This window comes from Salmo trutta, chromosome 1 (genome assembly GCF_901001165.1).
Source record: "Salmo trutta chromosome 1, fSalTru1.1, whole genome shotgun sequence".
In the NCBI taxonomy this organism is placed as follows: Eukaryota; Metazoa; Chordata; class Actinopteri; order Salmoniformes; family Salmonidae; genus Salmo; species Salmo trutta.
Window position 1 is genome coordinate 68472045 of NC_042957.1, and position 7294 is coordinate 68479338.

The 7294-nt window shown below is 47.4% G+C and overlaps 1 protein-coding gene across 3 annotated transcripts in view; it reads left to right on the forward strand.

The window, feature by feature from the left end:
• The first annotated feature begins 501 nt into the window (after positions 1 to 501).
• Positions 502 to 7294, forward strand: part of LOC115206242 (G-protein coupled receptor family C group 5 member B-like) — a 31525-nt gene continuing 24732 nt past the window's right edge. The window contains exon 1 of one of the 3 annotated variants that reach the window (XM_029772983.1): positions 502 to 1124. The gene's annotated coding sequence lies outside the window, so the exon portion shown is untranslated. Of the gene's footprint in view, positions 1847 to 7294 lie in introns of all 3 variants that reach the window. The other 2 variants (XM_029772975.1, XM_029772993.1) reach the window with 2 other exon arrangements.

A 7294-nucleotide genomic window follows, 5' to 3' on the forward strand; every position in this document is an offset into this window, starting at 1 on the left:
ACACAATGAGGTCACTCTATTGTCACATCAATCAGCGAGAGAGAGAATGGATTGCATCTGTATGTAGCCTATATGAGTTTGCACATAGAGTTCAAGTGTGTTATAGCTCGGAGCATTTGTTTAACATGCAATGCACATGTTAATGGTGTGTGTGTGGTTGTGTGTGTGGGAGTGTGACTGCATTTTGGTGTCTACGTGTGTGTATGTCAGTGTGTCAGATCTGTGTCTGTGTTGTCATTATGTCCATCACCTCCATGGTCATGCTAAAGAATTTGGCCTGGGGCCAGGTCAGGACGGCCAAAGACTTTCCTGTACTAATACTCCAAATCTCAGATGAAATACAATCCCATTGGAACATTAGAGCAGACAACAAAGGCTCCATGCTTTGACGAAGGCAGCGTTTCTCTATTATCTTCTGTCTGTCTGTGTGGCAATGGCATGGGGATATTGACAGATAGACTGTGATTACGAGGATTACGACGGCGCGACTCTCTGGACAGAAATCAATGTGACTGTCACTCAAATTGTCCTCCGAATCAGAGCAGCGGTATCCGACTAACCCGCTGGCTTCGTGGGATATCGGTGAAGAGGCAATATCCCGAGCAGAAGCAGTTGGATACAATTTCAGGCGGTGTAGAGGGGTAACAAAAACAAATCACCCCCCAATCATAGTGGGCTGATTGCGCTCATAGTAGGTTGCGCAGGTTTGGCACGGGGCGGGTTATGTGTCACTCACTTCACGCCTCCCTGAATAGATCGAATCGAAGGGCTGAGGACGCGCGTGTTCAAGCAGAAGGAGAAACCAGCATCACAACACCGTTATACCCATAGCTCCGAACCAACCACAGACCGAATGTGGAAGGGAAGAACTTGATGCCAAGAACCGTAAATGAACCACGGATTATCATTTCAATTTTAATCCGAAATAGAGTGTACTGAATCGCCGGCCAATAGACAGATTTGGGTGAAAGGTGTATGGACGTGGTGCCAAAGAGGAATTGACGGGCAAACCCGCGATCAACACACCAATTTATTGGAGGGGAGAATATAGGACTGCCTACAGAGCAGAAGCGGACTGGAGAGAGTGAGAGAGATAGAGAGAGAGGGGGACGGAGTGCAGTGAAGTGAGTAGATTGTGGTTTCTCCCGTTGCTCCACGTAGAGCTGTCATGTTCGCTGGTTGTTCAAAGAGGGATTAAAATTACGCATGTTATACAGAGCTCCAAGCTGTCATACACGTTGATGCAGTCAGTCGGGAGATGTGCAGCAGGGGGAGCTGAGTCTCGACCCGGGCAGTGAACAGTGTAAAGGTGCGCAGAAGTGACAGGGAATCCGTCTGGATTTAACGCACGATATTTTGTGAACAGCGGGGATATTAAAGTTGCATTCATGTCTTTTATTTATTTAGATTATTCCTAATTTATTCATCACAAAAGGGGGTACGTTGGGGAAACGCACCGTTGAACAAAGGATTTAGGAGAAACGACAACTGTAACCCAATTCTGCCATTCCGAGTGCGTCTCCCTGCTGGCGTGTCAAATCGGGACCGTTACCAGAAGAGAACGAGTACGGTTGAATACAGGGTGTTCTCTGTCTGGTTCCTAACCCGGGAGAGGGTTGAATACAGAGTTCTCTCTCTCTGGTTCCTAGCCCAGGAGAGAGTTGAATAATTCGGTCGGGGCAGCAGAGCTGATCCACAGCCGTGGGAATGTGGTTGGAGAGTGTAAACGCAAACGAAGCAGGAGGGCTTCAACCCTAAAATGTGACTTTTTCCAATACACCCCCGCTATACAAGTGACACGTGCATTCTGCAATCGTTTCCATCGGATTTGTTTACGTCGCTCAAGGTACGTTCCCTCGATTTCCCCTCGAGTATCGATCGATATCAACGAGAGAGGGAGGGGAGTGATTCAAGAGAGAGATTCGATTGGTATACATGTGCATGGTTTTCTGTGAACGTGATATAATCATTGTCAATGGCCAATTGGTAGTTTTAGCACGACACTATTGATGCTTCGAATTCATCACCTAGTGCGGTGTCGGTGGTTAAACTGGACACTGGCTATTGTTGGGTTCGTCATTCACAGGGGTCGAAGTTGCCCCCTTGACAGTCTTGTGTGAGTGCTGGTGATGTGGCTGCACCAGATGCGGGGTTCTAATGTGTAGACTTGCCCGGTGGTCTGGTATTTGTCGTTGGGCACGTTGTTGGGAAGGGTCTGTCATTGAGAAGAGTGCAATTGCTGCCGCAATTCGGGGCGTTCCTGCATGTGGGCATTCCTGCATGTGCAGGAACCCCTCATTATTCTGATATTGGTCAATTTTTAAACTAAGAGAGGCGGGGGCATTCCAGTACAGTAGGTGGCAGTAGTGCACAATAATGTTGGATGCCAACCACCAATAAACCCCACAGAAGAAGGGGTGGGGCGACAATGGTAGCTAGCTTTGTGGTGAAGGGGTGGGGGCGACAATGGTAGCTAGCTTTGTGGTGAAGGGGTGGGGGCGACAATGGTAGCTAGCTGTACACAGGTAGACAGTTTCCTTCACCCACATTTCATGCAGGAACCAATGGGATGCTCGGGGCTACACCTTAGTGTGTGGCCTTGACCTCAAGGGTAATTGATGAAAAGGACCACCTGCCACTTGACCAAGCATAACATCAAGAACAACATCTAAGCTTGAGTGAGGGTAAAAGGCAATACTGTTTACATCAGAATACAGAATACATCAGAATACAACCCAGTCATTGTACATGAATGATGCCTCTGCTGTGCTCTGCCATTGATGTCATAGCTCATAGTGCATAATATGAGCAGCATGGTCTCCATGGTGGTTGACACCATTTTGGGATTTCATGTAAACGCACATTTCCAATCATATCCATGGATGTTCTGTGTTTCCCCTATACGCTGCAAATCTTGCAGCCACTGAAAAACCCCACCGGAGTTAAAAGATCAGATCATCTGAGAAACATTACATTTACATTTAAGTCATTTAGCAGACGCTCTTATCCAGAGCGACTTACAAATTGGTGCATTCACCTTATGATATCCAGTGGAACAACCACTTTACAATAGTCCATCTATATCTTTTTTGGGGTGGGGTGGGGGGGGGGTGGTTAGAAGGATTACTTTGTCCTATCCCAGGTATTCCTTAAAGAGGTGGGGTTTCAGGTGTCTCCGGAAGGTGGTGATTGACTCCACTGTCCTGGCGTCGTGAGGGAGCTTGTTCCACCATTGGGGTGCCAGAGCAGCGAACAGTTTTGACTGGGCTGAGCGGGAACTGTGCTTCCGCAGAGGTAGGGAGGCGAGCAGGCCAGAGGTGGATGAACGCAGTGCCCTTGTTTGGGTGTAGGGCCTGATCAGAGCCTGAAGGTACGGAGGTGCCGTTCCCCTCACAGCTCCATAGGCAAGCACCATGGTCTTGTAGCAGATGCGAGCTTCAACTGGAAGCCAGTGGAGTGTGCGGAGGAGTGGGGTGATGTGAGAGAACTTGGGAAGGTTGAACACCAGACGGGCTGCGGCGTTCTGGATGAGTTGTAGGGGTTTAATGGCACAGGCAGGGAGCCCCGCCAACAGCGAGTTGCAGTAATCCAGACGGGAGATGACAAGTGCCTGGATTAGGACCTGCGCCGCTTCCTGTGTAAGGCAGGGTCGTACTCTGCGAATGTTGTAGAGCATGAACCTACAGGATCGGGTCACTGCCTTGATGTTAGCGGAGAACGACAGGGTGTTGTCCAGGGTCACGCCAAGGCTCTTAGCACTCTGGGAGGAGGACACAATGGAGTTGTCAACCGTGATGGCGAGATCATGGAACGGGCAGTCCTTCCCCGGGCGGAAGAGCAGCTCCGTCTTGCCGAGGTTCAGCTTGAGGTGGTGATCCGTCATCCACACTGATATTTCTGCCAGACATGCAGAGATGCGATTCGCCACCTGGTTATCAGAAGGGGGAAAGGAGAAGATTAATTGTGTGTCATCTGCGTAGCAATGATAGGAGAGACCATGTGAGAATATGACAGAGCCAAGTGACTTGGTGTATAGCGAGAATAGGAGAGGGCCTAGAACTGAGCCCTGGGGGACACCAGTGGTGAGAGCACGTGGTGCGGAGACGGATTCTCGCCACACCACCTGGTAGGAGCGACCTGTCAGGTAGGACGCAATCCAAGAGTGAGCCGCGCCGGAGATGCCCAACTCGGAGAGGGTGGAGAGGAGGATCTGATGGTTCACAGTATCAATGGCAGCAGATAGGTCTAGAAGGATGAGAGCAGAGGAGAGAGAGTTAGCTTTAGCAGTGCGGAGAGCCTCTGTGACACAGAGAAGAGCAGTCTCAGTTGAATGACCAGTCTTGAAACCTGACTGATTTGGATCAAGAAGGTCATTCTGAGAGAGATAGCAAGAGAGCTGGCCAAGGACGGCACGCTCAAGAGTTTTGGAGAGAAAAGAAAGAAGGGATACTGGTCTGTAGTTGTTGACATCGGAGGGATCGAGTGTAGGTTTTTTGAGAACATCAGTTGCATCAGTCTTAGGGGAAACACTGATGTTCTCTCATCCTCAAACACCCTCCCTTCTCTATATTTGGAAACATTCAAGGTGTGATTATATTCGTTATTTAGGAATTGAGATCACCCCCACCAACCTAACAATGGGTGGGCCCGGGTCCCCCCACTAACAATCCTTTCTGGAAACCCCTGTGGACCCTCCCATGTGGTCAGTATTGTGGGAGGGGGGGGGGACTGAGCCTGTAAAAAGAACATTCTCTAAATAGGTATCTGCCTAAAGCAGGGACTTGGTCAGTGAAAGAGTTAAAGGCAACGCCAGCAACCCTTAGGACCAGAGTATTTTTGGCCTCTAGCCAGGAAACTGACCTAACCAGGGCTACGATTCTACTATACTGGGTAAGTGACCACTGCTGACCGTTCATACATCAATGATGATGCGGTTATTACTAGGTCATAACAACTGAATCAATGTAACTTTGCTCTGGAACATGGGAGAGGAATTCTTCCTACATACATGTACAGGACATGCCCTTCCTTGCCTTGAACATTGTTGTGTCATCGGCAGTGAGTGAATGGTGTCAGACGAGAGAGTTGTTTGGTCTACCTACCCGTACTTGGTCTCTCTGGTGTTGTGGTGTAGTCATGTTGATGATTGTATGTAGGGCTGGGCGATATGGCCTAAAAATCACATCTCTATATATTTATTTATTTTAACTTATGGGCAATTCACAATATATTTGATTTAAAAAAAATCATATATATAAATAAAACATATATAAATGAGCTTTGTTGTACAATTAAAGATCAAACACAATAATCTAATGAATTCAGGTCTTGTGAAATGATACCTATACTAAATATAAGCCTTCCACAACCATAAGACACACTAATAATTCAATTATTTAACCTGCTTTTAGTTAAACCTGCTTTTTTGCAATAATCACTGATTTGACATTCAAGTCTGTCTATGAAAGTGCCCTTTTTGTTCCAAATGGAACCAGAACCATGCATAATACACATGAACTAATAATGACTAACTTCTAATCAAATAAAATTGTATTGGTCACATACACATGGTTAGCAGATGTTAATGCAAGTGTGGCGAAATGCTTGTAGTGAACTTCTTGCAGCAGGCATTATAGAAAATGAACACAGTACTCAGAAACAATCTCTCAAGCCCAAGCCCACGTGTTAGTGAGTAGCCAGCTAATATTTATATTTCAAGTTGAGCCAACGTGTATCTATTTGCTAGATAACAAGGTAGAACAGTTGAATTGCTATGAACACACCCTTCTGTCCGTCTCCAACTGTTTGAGCAGCATGTTAGCCTGTCCACTTTGTTCAAATGTTGAAATCAAGTGGCCTACCTTATTTCTCAGAATGAGAACGAGTTGCCAATTCCTTATATAATTATGTTTGACGCTTATAGTCTTTGGCTAAAATGCTGCTAGCGGTATGTGGCACCACGCTAGACAAACTGAGCATGGATTTTCCAGAATCAATGTTGATTGCATTATATATTAGTAGGTTTTATTATCTGTTTTAACAAACCCTTTTTATTTTTGTACTTTTGTATCTAGTATTTTTCTGGTGTGGTTTTCATATAAGCCCTTGGGCTTCCAACCACACCTGCAAACCGTCTTATTATTATTATTATTTTTACCTGTATTGTTGTTTATCACTTGTTTTCTTTGTGCAAATAAATTAAACTAAACTTAAAAATGTAACTTAAAATTGATACTCCTGTTTTGGTAGTGTCTGCTCTGCGCACAATCTGAGGAGTTGAGACATAAAAGGTATATGGTTAGAAAGGTTAACTTCTCCTCTATTCCAGTAAAATAATGTCTCAATGTCTTTCAGTGTCCATGTTATGACCTATTCTGTTGGACCAGACCTGAAATGTAAATAGCCGGTTCGCTTGTCAAAGAGGAAGAAGTGAACTCTCTCTCTTTGTAGTTGTGAGTGGCAGGGGCTCTGTGTGGGGGGGAGGAGCTCGGTGGCTGGGGGAGGGGCTCTGTGTGGGGGGGAGGGGCTCTGTGTGGGGGGAGGTGGGTGGGGCAGGGGCTCTGTGTGGGGGGGAGGGGCTCTGTGTGGGGGGAGGGGCTCGTGGGTGGGGGACGGGCACTTTGTGAGGGGCAGGGGCTCGGTGGGTGGGGGAGGGGCTCTGTGTGGGGGGGAGGGGCTCTGTGTGAGGGGAGGGGCTCGATGGGTGGAGGAGGGGCTATGTGTGGGAGGGAGGGGCTCTGTGTGGGGGGGAGGGGCTTGGTGTGTGCGGGAGGGGCTCGGTGTGTGGGGGAGGGGCTCTGTGTGAGGGGAGGGGCTCGGTGGGTGGGGAGGGGCTATGTGTGGGGGGGAGGGGCTCTGTGTGTGGGGGAGGGGCTTGGTGTGTGCGGGAGGGGCTCGGTGTGTGGGGGAGGGGCTCGGTGGGTGGGGGAGGGGCTTGGCGTGTGTGTGTGTAAACGGTAAGGTGCAGAGTCACAGCAAAAGAGAGGAGACGAGTCCAAAAAGACAACATGAGAATAAGCGAACATAAATGCTCTGAAAAAAAATTAAACTGTAAAAACTAGATACTTGCGATACAGACATTTGAAATATCGTGCAAAAACATCAATTAAAATGAATTTGATATATCGCCCATCCCTAATTGTACGCGGTTAGAAAGCCCATGGGTGTCTCTGAGTGTGTTCTGTGTTCTAGAATGTACTCAATGAAACAGATCAGGGACGGTTTAAATTCCATTCAAAATGCCTACTTTGTTTATCCTACAAGGGGCAATTACACTCTTAGAAAAAAAATGCTA